The sequence below is a fragment of the Tachypleus tridentatus genome, chromosome 3, assembly GCF_004210375.1.
Source record: "Tachypleus tridentatus isolate NWPU-2018 chromosome 3, ASM421037v1, whole genome shotgun sequence".
NCBI lineage: Eukaryota > Metazoa > Arthropoda > Merostomata > Xiphosura > Limulidae > Tachypleus > Tachypleus tridentatus.
The window spans coordinates 63,794,690-63,806,824 of record NC_134827.1 but is presented as its reverse complement, the minus strand read 5'-3'; the positions used below and the strand labels follow the sequence as shown (position 1 = coordinate 63,806,824).

Genomic DNA, 12,135 nt, shown 5'->3' with positions numbered 1-12,135 from the left:
GCCAGAGTTAGTGGAAGGTGATTTGCCAGCTGCCTTCTTTGTAGTATATCAGCTCGGATGGTTTTTCGAAACAACATAAGTGAAAGAGCGGTTTGAAATATATTGTAGGTATAAATTAGTGGCTCTTCACACATTTCTTGAGTTTTGTCTTTTCATTCATTATATTAAGCAGCTAGAAAACGTTTGAGTTAAACGTTTCGAAATGCATCATTTTTGTTGTTTGTTTAAAACGCTTAAAGACGTATCTGAGGTTCCGTGCCATGGGGCTTTTTTTTTTTATGTGTCATAGCTTTCGATCAATTTCGATCACCTACAATATTTATTAACAATAATGATCCCTGTACATTATACACACATAATTTATGGTGACCCTTCTCCATCTACATATTCTAGACCACAATGCTCAAAATTGTGTCTAATTTTCTGTCAAGGTACATTTGAATAACTTTGTTCAATATCGTGCGAAACTATTGGAGGGATATCTGCAACAGGCATCCCTAATTTGGAAGTGAAAGGCAAGCTACTCAGCAACATCCGCTGCCAATTCTTGGGATACTCCAATCGAATAGTGAGATTAATCGTGACATTATAATGTAATAGGTCTCGTAATGAAAGAAAACAGCCATGACACATCGTTGCAAAAATAAAACGGAAGCCTAAACAAATGTTTAGTAACGGGATTCGAACTAGGGACCCGCAGATTATGCGTCGAGCGCCTTATTCACCAGGCCAGGACAGGCACTTTTTATCTATAAAAGAAATTTAAGAATACGAAGACATTTCAAACTTTTTAAAATAAGTTACACACACACACACACACACACACACACAAGGGCCCGGCATGGCCAAGCGTGTTAAGGCGTGCGACTCGTAATCTGAGGGTCGCGGGTTCGCATCCCCGTCGCGCCAAACATGCTCGCCCTTTCAGCCGTAGGGGCGTTATAAAGTGACGGTCAATCCCACTATTCGTTGGTAAAAGATTAGCCCAAGAGTTGGCGGTGGGTGGTGATGACTAGCTGGCTTCCCTCTAGTCTTACACTGCTAAATTATGGACGGCTAGCGCAGATAGCCCTCGAGTAGCCTTGTGCGGAATTCAAAAACAAACAAACACTACATATATATCGATGTACGTCATCGACTCGATTATCACTTTCACTGACAGCAACACAGTGAGGACATTATTAGATTCCTGATATGACACTCTTCTAAAATGTAGGAGTACTCACAAAACAGGTTTAGTTTCTGATTTAGGGTAACGATAATATAAATATTCGATAAGTGCGTCGCTGCGAACAGAACAGTTTAAGTTTGTATGTAATTATCAGGCACTACACACTTCTCACACAACTTTAATATTAGATCTTTTATCTTGAATAATGAAAGGTTGTCATTAAACGTAGAGGGCGCATCAATCACACTCCAAGTTTTCCGACTATCAAATTCAACCCGTTTTTTTTTCTCCAAGTACCCAAATATGTATAAATAACCTCTGTTTATTCAGTGCATAGACATTTTTCAGTGGAAAACAATCATGTTAAAAACAAGATACACAGAGCTATAATGTTTGTTTGTTTTATTTTAAATATTAGCTTGACAATAAAACTTTCTTAAAGTCATTCAACATTTTAATCGTTTTACAGTTACGAGGTTGTGAGTCTAGGGGGTTTTGATTCGCGTCTCGCTGCTGCAAAAACACGCTCCGCACATTGGCGGGGGACGCAGTTTTATTCGAACCCTTCATTTTTTCCTGCAGGCATGGCCTGGTGGTTAGTCATTCGCAGTTTGCGGGATCAAAACCTGTCACCAAACATGCTCGTCCTTTTAGCCACATGAGAGTCATAATGCGACCGTAATTCTTGTGATTCTTTAATAAAATAGTTGCCTATTATTTACCGTCAGTGATGACAACTAGTTGCCTTCCTTCGAGTTTATCACTGTTATATTAGGGACGGCTAATGCCATTGAGTTGTTTCGCGCAAAATTCCATATACAAATAGATTATGCTGAGAAAATATCTGATTGGCGAGTTGAATAAAATGCGCGTCAGCGTGTTACATACTGTTGAGATGAACGAACTGTCCAGTAGTTTCGGTCCAACATGGCCAGGTATATAAGGCACTCCACTTGTAATCTGAGGGTCGCGGGTTCGAATCCCCATCGTACAAATATACTCGCCCTTTCGACCGTAAGGGCGTTATAATGTGACGGTCAATCCCACTATTCATTGGTAAACGAGTAGCCCAAGAGTTGGTGGTGGGTGGTGATGACTAGCTGCCCTCCATCTAGTCTTACACTGCTAAATTAGGGACGACTAGCGCAGATAGCCTTCGTGTAGCTTTACGCGATATTAAATTCAAAACAAACCAAATCAATAGTTTCATCTAAAGATAAACTTCATGTGCTGGTGGTAATTGCGGACGTCATATTGTTACCTTTCCGTATCAGCTTTTGAAATAACGCAAAGTATGTTCGGACTTTTCTGAATAAATTATATGGGTTTCAAAGTGCCTCTGTTTCAATGTAGCTGCCATATAGTACAATTGATTCTATATATACAGGGTGGCCCGTAAGTCCCAACCCATCCATATATCTTATGTATCCAGTGTATCTGTGTGCTGTCCCTCATTCTCGCTGCATAATATTATGCGACGCCATGTTCTGTGAGACATTTTCCTCAACATAGCAGGAGTTATTGTTCCAAATGCCGCAGTAACAGCTGCCTTCAACTCATCATTAGTATTATAACGTTGTTTGGACACAACATATGGATGGGTAGCGACTTACGGGCCACCCTGTATATCTATTTAGAATGCGTAGTGTTCCTTGTGATTATCTCACTCAAAAGTTCAATGTCTAGGATTATCGAAACCCAGAAGATAGTACTCTCAATAAGAACTGCATTAATCCTACCATTTCAGTTAAGACATAGATGAAGTTTTATCTTGAGACAGTGTTTTCTTAGGTATTTCTAAAAAAAAAAAAACTGTTTATCTTTTTTCGTGTTTTTTAAACGTACTTGTAACCTTCCGACCTAAATAAACCCACTGAAATCATTAAGTTAGCCACCACCAACTGTAATAATCAATAAGATATTAATATTCGATGACGAGGAACCCCCTCCCCCCTTTCCTCCTTTTGGAAAATAATAAGTTGGTGGTAGTTCATGTGGGCAGTGAATAAAACTTTATTGTAAATGTATAACGTCTTGGTAAGGTTGTCATCGTGTTTCCTCAACACATTCTGAACTAGGGAGATCTGTTAGAAATGGTCAAGTTAACCACACCAACTATTCTAATGAGGAATATGTTACTTTGTGAATTATCTAATTAAACTTGTATTTTTTGTATTCTTAAACAATTCAATAACAAGAAATACTTGTAGTATCGTTTGTTTGTTTTTGAATTTCGCGCAAAGCTGCTCGAGGGCTATCTGTGCTAGCAGTTCGTAATTTAGCAGCGTAAGACTAGAAGGAAGGCAGCTAGTCATCAACGCCCACCGCCAACTCTTGGGCTAATCTTTTACCAAGGAATAGTGGGATTGACTGTCACATTATAACGCCCCACGGATGAAAGGGCGAGCATGTTTGGCGCGACGGGGATGCAAACCCACGACCCTCAGATTACGAGTCGCACGCCTGAACACGCTTGCCCATGTTTGAATATTCCCCTGGGATTATGTGGATTTCGTTAATTTTCTATATATTGTTTACATAAAAAAAACAGGAAAAATGCACTTTTTGATGGGCGAGAAAAGCCTTGTTTAATGTAAGATATTAATTGTAATTAAAACAAGTGTAATGGTTATAATTTACGTGGATATCGGTATCCAAAATATGCAATCAACAGAAATAACATTTTCAAATGTACCTAAGAACAGTGATAATGGACCCTTCACATGCGCTACAATTTGTTCAAAAAAAACCCAACGTAACGTACATATTTGGAAATCTATAATGCACCCGTTGGCGTACATTTCTATGTAGTTCTTCCTTCAGTAATATTTCAAGTATGCATTTTGTCAGACATGTGTGTATGGTTGTGAGATAAGTTTAGAAAGCTGTAGATGGCTACTGTTTTTTCTCTCTCCACTTTTCTGTCAAAAGTAAGCTTGTTTGACAGATAAAAGGTGTTTATTCAGCATTTGTCACCCCGCTTCCACGTTATATTTAGTTCTATTCTTTACTGTTACTTAGAAACAGAGTTGTCAAAGTACATTAAGTTTAGTTTGGAATGAAAGTTTTCAGAACTACAGTTAGCAATAAAGAAGAAAAATAAACCCACAACCTGGTATTACCTCTTCTCGTTTTGGCCCTCTATTGACTTCATCAGCAATCTCTGTTGTTCTAGTTGATAGCACGGTGATAGTTCAACGGACTGATCGTTTGCTTGTTTTAGCAGATGTTCTTGATCGTATCTGTGAAGTGAGAGAACCAGTTTCAACTTAAACTACTCAAAATAAACGAAACTCCAACTGCATTTTACTTTTAATGTGCGTGAGTCTATCAGGAAAACGTGAGGTTTAGGCCTACAGTAATAACTAATGGATTATGTTAACAACCAATACATCCAGCATTTGTGTGTGGGGGACGTAAACTGTAGGTTTTTATTTCATTTCTCGTGATTTGTATCGTGTGGTGTGTTTTTTTTTATGATATACAAAAGGACGCTTTACATTTTGTATTGGCATTTCTTAAAGTAACTACCAAATGTCATGACTGAAACTTTTGTCACGTTTGAAAGTGTAAAAGATTCACAAATATATTTATTATTATTACCTTGGAGGCCAAGCGTGTTAAGGCGTGCGACTCGTAATCTGAGGGTCGCAGGTTCGCATCCCCGTCGCGCTAAACATGCTCGCTCTTTCAGCCGTGGGGGCGTTATAATGTGACGGTCAATCCCACTATTCGTTGGTAAAAGAGTAGCCCAAGAGTTGGCGGTGGGTGGTGATGACTAGCTGCCTTCCCTCTAGTCTTACACTGTTAAATTAGGGACGGCTAGCACAGATAGCCCTCGAGTAGCTTTGTGCGAAATTTAAAAAAAACAACAAAACAAAAACAATTACCTTGGAATAATAATTGTAAAAAACGTTTTCCAACAAACAAACAAAAATCTAAATAAATTATTTATTGAATGAGGTTTATTCTCGTCCGCCTTAAACGGGCGAACAAGGAAAAGAGTGTTTGGCCAATAAGAAGCAAGCGGAACCTACAGTGAAGTCATTTCTTGTGACGTGCTTCACGTGAATAGACATTCAAGAATCCTTTTAAAGCGAGTCACGCGGTATTGTAAAAAGGTCTTACACTAAGTGTATTTATTTGCGCGTGTGGTTCCTTGTCTCGTACTTTCTCCTATTGTATTGGTATTGGGTAGTTCAGATGTGAGCGAATCGCTTTTATTTGTTTTTTGTAAAGGGAAGCTGTACTCCTGATGTAGGCGGTCTCAAACAAGCGATCCTACGTGCACCCACTCCAACACCCAGGAATTTCGGGCGAGGAATGTAAATTCGAGAATGCTCGTACATTGTCTCGTGCGTACTTTAAAAGAGCAAGGGTGTAAAACACGAGTGTCCGATTACGTAGGGCTTGATTCGAAATTCATTTCACTACGTTAGAATAGGAGTTTCACACACGACTCCTGAGTTATTATTTCTCCTAATGAGCTGAGAGAGTGTTAATACATTCAGGTTTATCTGTAAAATATCAGTTCGACAGAAGGCAGCGATCCCGGTACTCGTAATGAATAAGAAATTCATTTACAAACCAAATTGTCGGACGATTTCTGGAATAAAATCGTGTAGCGCAATCAGAGATGCTGTACTATGTCAGCCCTGCTTCACTAACGTGTCCGCTGACTTACAACATTATAAAACCGGGTTTCGATGCCTGTGGTGGGCAGAGTACATACAGCGAATTATAAATATATAATAGTTACTTATAAATATCTTTTTACAGACTGAATGAGACCAATGAATCGAAAGTATTGAAGTCTGAGAAATTAAATTACTTGGCCAGGTGGTTAGGGGGCGCTCGACTAGTAACCTGAGGGTCCCGGATTCGAATCTCCGTCACACCAAACACGCTCGCCCTTTCAGCTGGGGGTGGCGTTGTTATGTTATAATCAACCTCGCTATTCGTTAGTAAAAGAGTAGCCCAAGAGTTGGCGGTGGGTGGTGGTGACTAGTTCCTTCCCTCTAGCCTTACACTGCTAAATTAGGGACGGTTAGCGCAGATAGTCCTCGTGTAACTTTACACAAAATTAAAAAAAAAAACTTACCAAACTCAACTGCTTTATTTTAATGATAGATTCTTTCGAGAACATTCGATTGTGACTGCACTTTTCAAATAATTATTTCTCAGTGTTAAAACAGGATTGTATATATTAACCTTCATCGATGTATTTGTTAAAGCACGTGCGCTCGCGTCAGCATATTTTGTATATACACATATTATACGTATCTAGTGGCGCAACGACATTGCCACAGTAACACATGAATTTCCAAGCTGCTCTTATTGTTATTACTTCTGTGGAGACGATTCTATTCAGCATATATTTTCCATTATAAAAAGTTTTTCCTATCACTTGTAATTACCATACTGTAGTTCCCAACAAGCTCATTTAGTGTACTGGTAACACTTTCACTAACGACGTTGTTCTGAACAAGTTTATTATCACAGTGTAACGTTGTTGTTTTGGAATTTCGCACAAAGCTACTCGAGGGCTATCTGCTCTAGCCGTCCCTAATTTAGTAGTGTAAGACTAAAGGGAAGACAGCTAGTCATCACCACCCACCGCCAACTCTTGGGCTACTCTTTTACCAACGAATAGTGGGATTGACCGTCACATTTTACACTCCCCACGGCTGGGAGGGCGAGCATGTTTAGCGCTACGCGGGCGCGAACCCGCGACCCTCGGATTACGAGTCGCACGCCTTACGCGCTTGGCCATGCCAGGCCTCGGATTATCTTAAAATTGAACACAAATTCTGATGTTAACAATTGCAAGAAAGAAACGAAAATAGCGCCACCTAAGTGAGGAATCACAAAGTAGCCAATAAATATAAACTAATAATAAACTAATGCGTAAGATAGGGTTAAAGAAGTTGTCCACAGTGGTAACTCTTTAATTTTACCAATTACGTAGTAATTATGAATATTCTAAAAAAATGTGTATTCACCAGTTTTTGTACAAGTAATTTATTTTCTTTTTATTAAGAGAATTATTTATCGAACAGCAATAAACGTAACAAAACAACAATTCCCGATGCTTAGAAGAAGGTATAGACAAAACTATTATTTAATAAAGGCCAACTACCTTTCTTTAATCAAGTTTGGCATGGCCTGATGGTAAGGGCCCTCGACTCGTAATCTGTGGTTCGAATTCCTTTTAGCTCGAGGAGTGTTATAATGTCACAGTCAATCCCACTATTTGCTGATAAGAGTATTCCCAGAGTTGGTGGGTAGGTGGTGATGACTAGCTCCTTTCCCGCTAGTTTATCACTACTAAATAAAAGACACCACAGATAGCCCTCGCGAAATTCAAAATAAACTTCTTTCACCACAAAACTATATTGTGGCCTATGTGTTTTGTCCCCTCCCCTTCCGAGAGAAGCTAGCCCTCAAACTTACCGCTAAGTCATCAAGGGGAAATAAATGGTAATAGTAGTGTATATTTAGTCTTATGCAAAATACTATACTCCTTTGTTTATATTAGTAAGTCGAATATGAAACAGAAAACATATGAAACACAGATTACACTGAAGAATAGACTGTGTGAAAAATATAAGTAGTAAAATATTTATTTATTTTGTGGTATTGATATATAATTATGTTGTAAATGTTAATTTGGAAAATGGAAAATGTTCTTTTCTTTTACTTTACTGGGAACTATTGGAATATACATAATTAGTTTAAGACTTCTACAACCGATTAATTAATTTTACTTTCTAATTGCTTTAGAAATATGCTTTAAAAATCCATAAGTAGGAAAGGGTGAACTAATGAATAGATTTTAATTATTTTTAGATTTAAACTTGTGCAATTTTACGAAGCAAATTAACAGAAGCGGAAATGGACTATTTTTCTAAGCGCATACTTACATTTTGTCTTTTGAATCACTTTTAAAGAGAAGCGTACGTTCGACACGAAGTAATTGGGAATATTTATGACACATTTATGACTTTTATCCGATCACTTCTTTATAAGTAATAAACAGGAAGAGCTAAAAGCTGGAAGGAATACAATCGGATATTCCCAGCTGCTAACGAGGGAAGAAAAAAAAAGGGAAGTGATAACTTGAAGCTGTTATCAGAAAAGTTCTACATCTGTGACATATGTCACGATTATTACGTCAGAAGGGTTAAACTACTAGAGAAAACGTTACAGGCTAGGAGTGTGTATGTTACAGTTTACCGTTTCCGGTTATTCATTTGTTTATCTTCCCGTTTGTTCCATTGTCCACTTTAGACAGTATTTCACCAAAAAAAAAAAAAAAAAATTCGAAACGAGAAATGAGCTCTTTGAAGAAATTCTATCTGATAATATTAACTTATCAACTAACATTGTCAGGTTACGTAACCTTTCAGTTGGTAGTACCACGTCATAATTTTACCTTACTATTTCAGTTGAAAGTACAAATTTTCTGTTCTTGCACATCCAATATTTGTGGATGATGTGTTTGCAGGATGAACATGCTCATCAGAAGGTACGATCTTTTTTTAAATGAAATTTAATTACAGAGAAATACAGAAATAGAACAACAAGAAAGAGGCGCTAAACCCCACGTGCCTATAAGAGTAAATTTAATATAACTTCTAAACATTTGTATCTTCAGAAACGCAGGTTTATTCACGTTTTTTGTCTTTAAAAATGATAGGCCTTCTGTTCCTGGTGGCTGACTCAGAATGCAAAATATGTCGTACAGTCTAGAGGGTTAAAAAAATCTCTCAGGTTAAACAGCGAACCCTTTTATACACGTTACATCCACAACTGCTTCTATGGTTTCTGAAATTGTTAAAAAAAAAGCTAATAAAATTTTATCCTTGTTCGAGATTTAAATATACTCCTCAGGAAATGTGCTCACTGGAAAAGATAAATGTTGACATCACTTTGTTTTAAAATATTAATTAACATTTGTAACTGCAGTTTTATTTCGAACATTCTAAAACCTTCCAGAAGACAAGGGCCCGACATGGCCAGATGGTTAAGGCACTCGAATAGTTAGGGCATCCGAGGGTTGCGGGTTCAAACCCTTTTTCACACCAACCATGTTCGCCCTTTCAGCCGTGGGGGAGTTATAATGCGACGGACAATCCCACTATCCGTTGGTAAAAGAGTAGCCCAAGAGTTGGCGGTGGATGGTGATGACAAGCTGCCTACCCTCTAGTCTTTCCCTGCTAAATTAGGGATAGCTAGTGCAGATAGCCCTCGAGAAGCTTTGCGCGAAATTAAAACAAAAAACAAACAAAACAACCCAGAAGACAAATGATAAGAATTTCACGTTTAGCGTGTTGACGAAATGCTGGTCTAAAACAATGGTGAGAGTGAAAACAATTTTCACTGTCGTTTAATTTTGATTATTTCCAATTATTCTTTGAACAATTGAGTTTTGTTTCCTTTCTTTTGAATGTTTTGAAAAAAAAATTACATGGATAAGTCAGAAAATTTTGAATTTTAAAACTTCAACAAATAATGGTTAGGCTTAACAGGTCAGTGTGAAATATTCGCACAGACTTGAAAGTTTGAATTTTAAAACTTCAACAAACAATGGTTAGGCTTAACAGGTCAGTGTGAAATATTCGCACAGACTTGAAATTTTGAATTTTAAAACTTCAACAAATAATGGTTAGGCTTAACAGGTCAGTGTGAAATATTCGCACAGACTTGAAATTTTGAATTTTAAAACTTCAACAAATAATGGTTAGGCTTAACAGGTCAGTGTGAAATATTCGCACAGACTTGAAAGTTTGAATTTTAAAACTTCAACAAACAATGGTTAGGCTTAACAGGTCAGTGTGAAATATTCGCACAGACTTGAAATTTTGAATTTTAAAACTTCAACAAATAATGGTTAGGCTTAACAGGTCAGTGTGAAATATTCGCACAGACTTGAAATTTTGAATTTTAAAACTTCAACAAATAATGGTTAGGCTTAACAGGTCAGTGTGAAATATTCGCACAGGCTTGAAATTTTGAATTTTAAAACTTCAACAAATAATGGTTAGGCTTAACAGGTCAGTGTGAAATATTCGCACAGACTTGAAATTTTGAATTTTAAAACTTCAACAAACAATGGTTAGGCTTAACAGGTCAGTGTGAAATATTCGCACAGGCTTGAAATTTTGAATTTTAAAACTTCAACAAATAATGGTTAGGCTTAACAGGTCAGTGTGAAATATTCGCACAGACTTGAAATTTTGAATTTTAAAACTTCAACAAACAATGGTTAGGCTTAACAGGTCAGTGTGAAATATTCGCACAGACTTGTTCAGTTTCAAACAAATGAAAAATAAAGGTAATACCCCACAAACTTGTGACATTAAAAACCAGATCTGAAGAACAAACTCGATCACTGAGCATAGTTTTAGCCACGTGGGTCTACATAACTTAGCATCTGCTCATCCTGAGTTTAATGTAAACCAATGAAGATAATTCATTCTACAGAAACTAATAAGTTGTTAGGGTTACAAAACTTCTTACTTCTCTACGTATGTGTTCTATTAAACTGCTCTAACATATGAAATGATTTAAAATATTTTCTGTAAATCAATGTTTTGTTTATTTGCTTTTTAACCAAGTTAATTCAGTTTCTCCAAAATGAAAGATAATAATAATAATTATTATTATTATTTATTATTATTAATAATTATTAATTGGTACTGATGGAGTTTTTACCTGACAGTGCCGAATTACATATGTCAAAAATCCTACCAAAAATTGCGTAGGTCGAGAGTTCTATCACAAGTTAAATTTTACTCAGCACTTAATAACGGAAGAGCTCATGACTGAACCGAATTAACTAATTAATCAGCTAAAGTTACATTTTGTAAACACAGTCACGCGTTCGAATTCCATAGAGTCTCAATTTTCAATTTACGAAACCAGAAACCAGACTCGAGTTTATTCGTGTGTTTTTGTTTGAGTTAAACTTTTTTCAAAAATACTTTATGTGAATCTTTTCACAGTTTGCACATTTTATTAATATCTCGTATTTCGTTCGAATCCCGGTCGCACCAAACATGCTCGCCCTTTCAGCCGTGGGTGCGTTATAATGTGACGATCAATCCCACTATTCGTTGGTAAAAGAGTAGCCTAAGAGTTGGCGGTGAGTGGTGATGCCTAGCTGCCTTCCCTCTAGTCTTACACTGCTAAATCAGGAACGGCTGGCGCAGATAGTCCTCGAGTAACTTTGCGCGAAATTCAAAAAACAAACAAACAATTTTTAGTACAATACTAAAAGAATACTATAGAAAAGCAAACACTAAGCCTACTATCGATTTTGTTTCCATAAAATACGAATATAAAGCAGGAACTTAAAGCACACATTTAAGTTCTGTATAGATTAAAATAATATTAACATACAAAGTAGAGTATAGACCTTCTGTCAATCACCATTACATTAACTTAATTTCATCAAAAATATACGTGAAAATTCTACAAAATGTTTTATTCCATAGATTATGTTATTCTGTATTGCCATGTTTATATACTTCACAGATAATCATGACTAAATAACCAAATAACTGGGACTTCTGTCCGCACACCACACTTGCTGACAGTCTAATGTTTCCATATTCAGTATTGAACCTCTGACTTAAAGGAAAACTCCTTGTGATCCGAAATGAACTAGGCATGGCCTAGTGGTTAGCACGGTAGACCGTAAATTAAAGGGTTCAGTATATACGTCCCATCGCCGTGAGTGCGTTATAAAAGTAACCATCAACTCTCACTCACTATTCGATTAGAATAGAGCAAGAGTTGAAGGTAGGACAACCAGCACAGATAGCCCTTATCTAAGTAGCTTTCCGTGAACATCCGAAACAGACAAACATAAAGACAGCCAAGTGACACGAAACCTGCCACCTATGATTCAGTATCTCATCTTTACACCTCTCATTGCCCTAATAATGCTTAAATACCTC

At 37.1% G+C, this 12,135-nt stretch overlaps 1 protein-coding gene and 1 long non-coding RNA gene across 5 annotated transcripts in view; one reads left to right on the top strand and one right to left on the bottom strand.

The window, feature by feature from the left end:
* LOC143246985 (uncharacterized) overlaps nucleotides 1-8,287 on the bottom strand; it is a 56,009-nt gene extending 47,722 nt beyond the window's left edge. For 2 of the 4 annotated variants that reach the window (XR_013026289.1, XR_013026290.1), the window contains exons 1-2: nucleotides 8,095-8,287; nucleotides 4,294-4,413 (exon numbers count right to left, since the gene is read on the bottom strand). This is a non-coding gene — a long non-coding RNA (uncharacterized LOC143246985). Of the gene's footprint in view, nucleotides 1-4,293; nucleotides 4,414-7,310; nucleotides 7,465-8,094 lie in introns of those variants that run through there. The other 2 variants (XR_013026291.1, XR_013026292.1) reach the window with 2 other exon arrangements.
* LOC143246980 (annulin-like) overlaps nucleotides 1-12,135 on the top strand; it is a 56,508-nt gene that overhangs the window by 7,059 nt on the left and 37,314 nt on the right. The gene's annotated exons all lie outside the window — the stretch shown is intronic.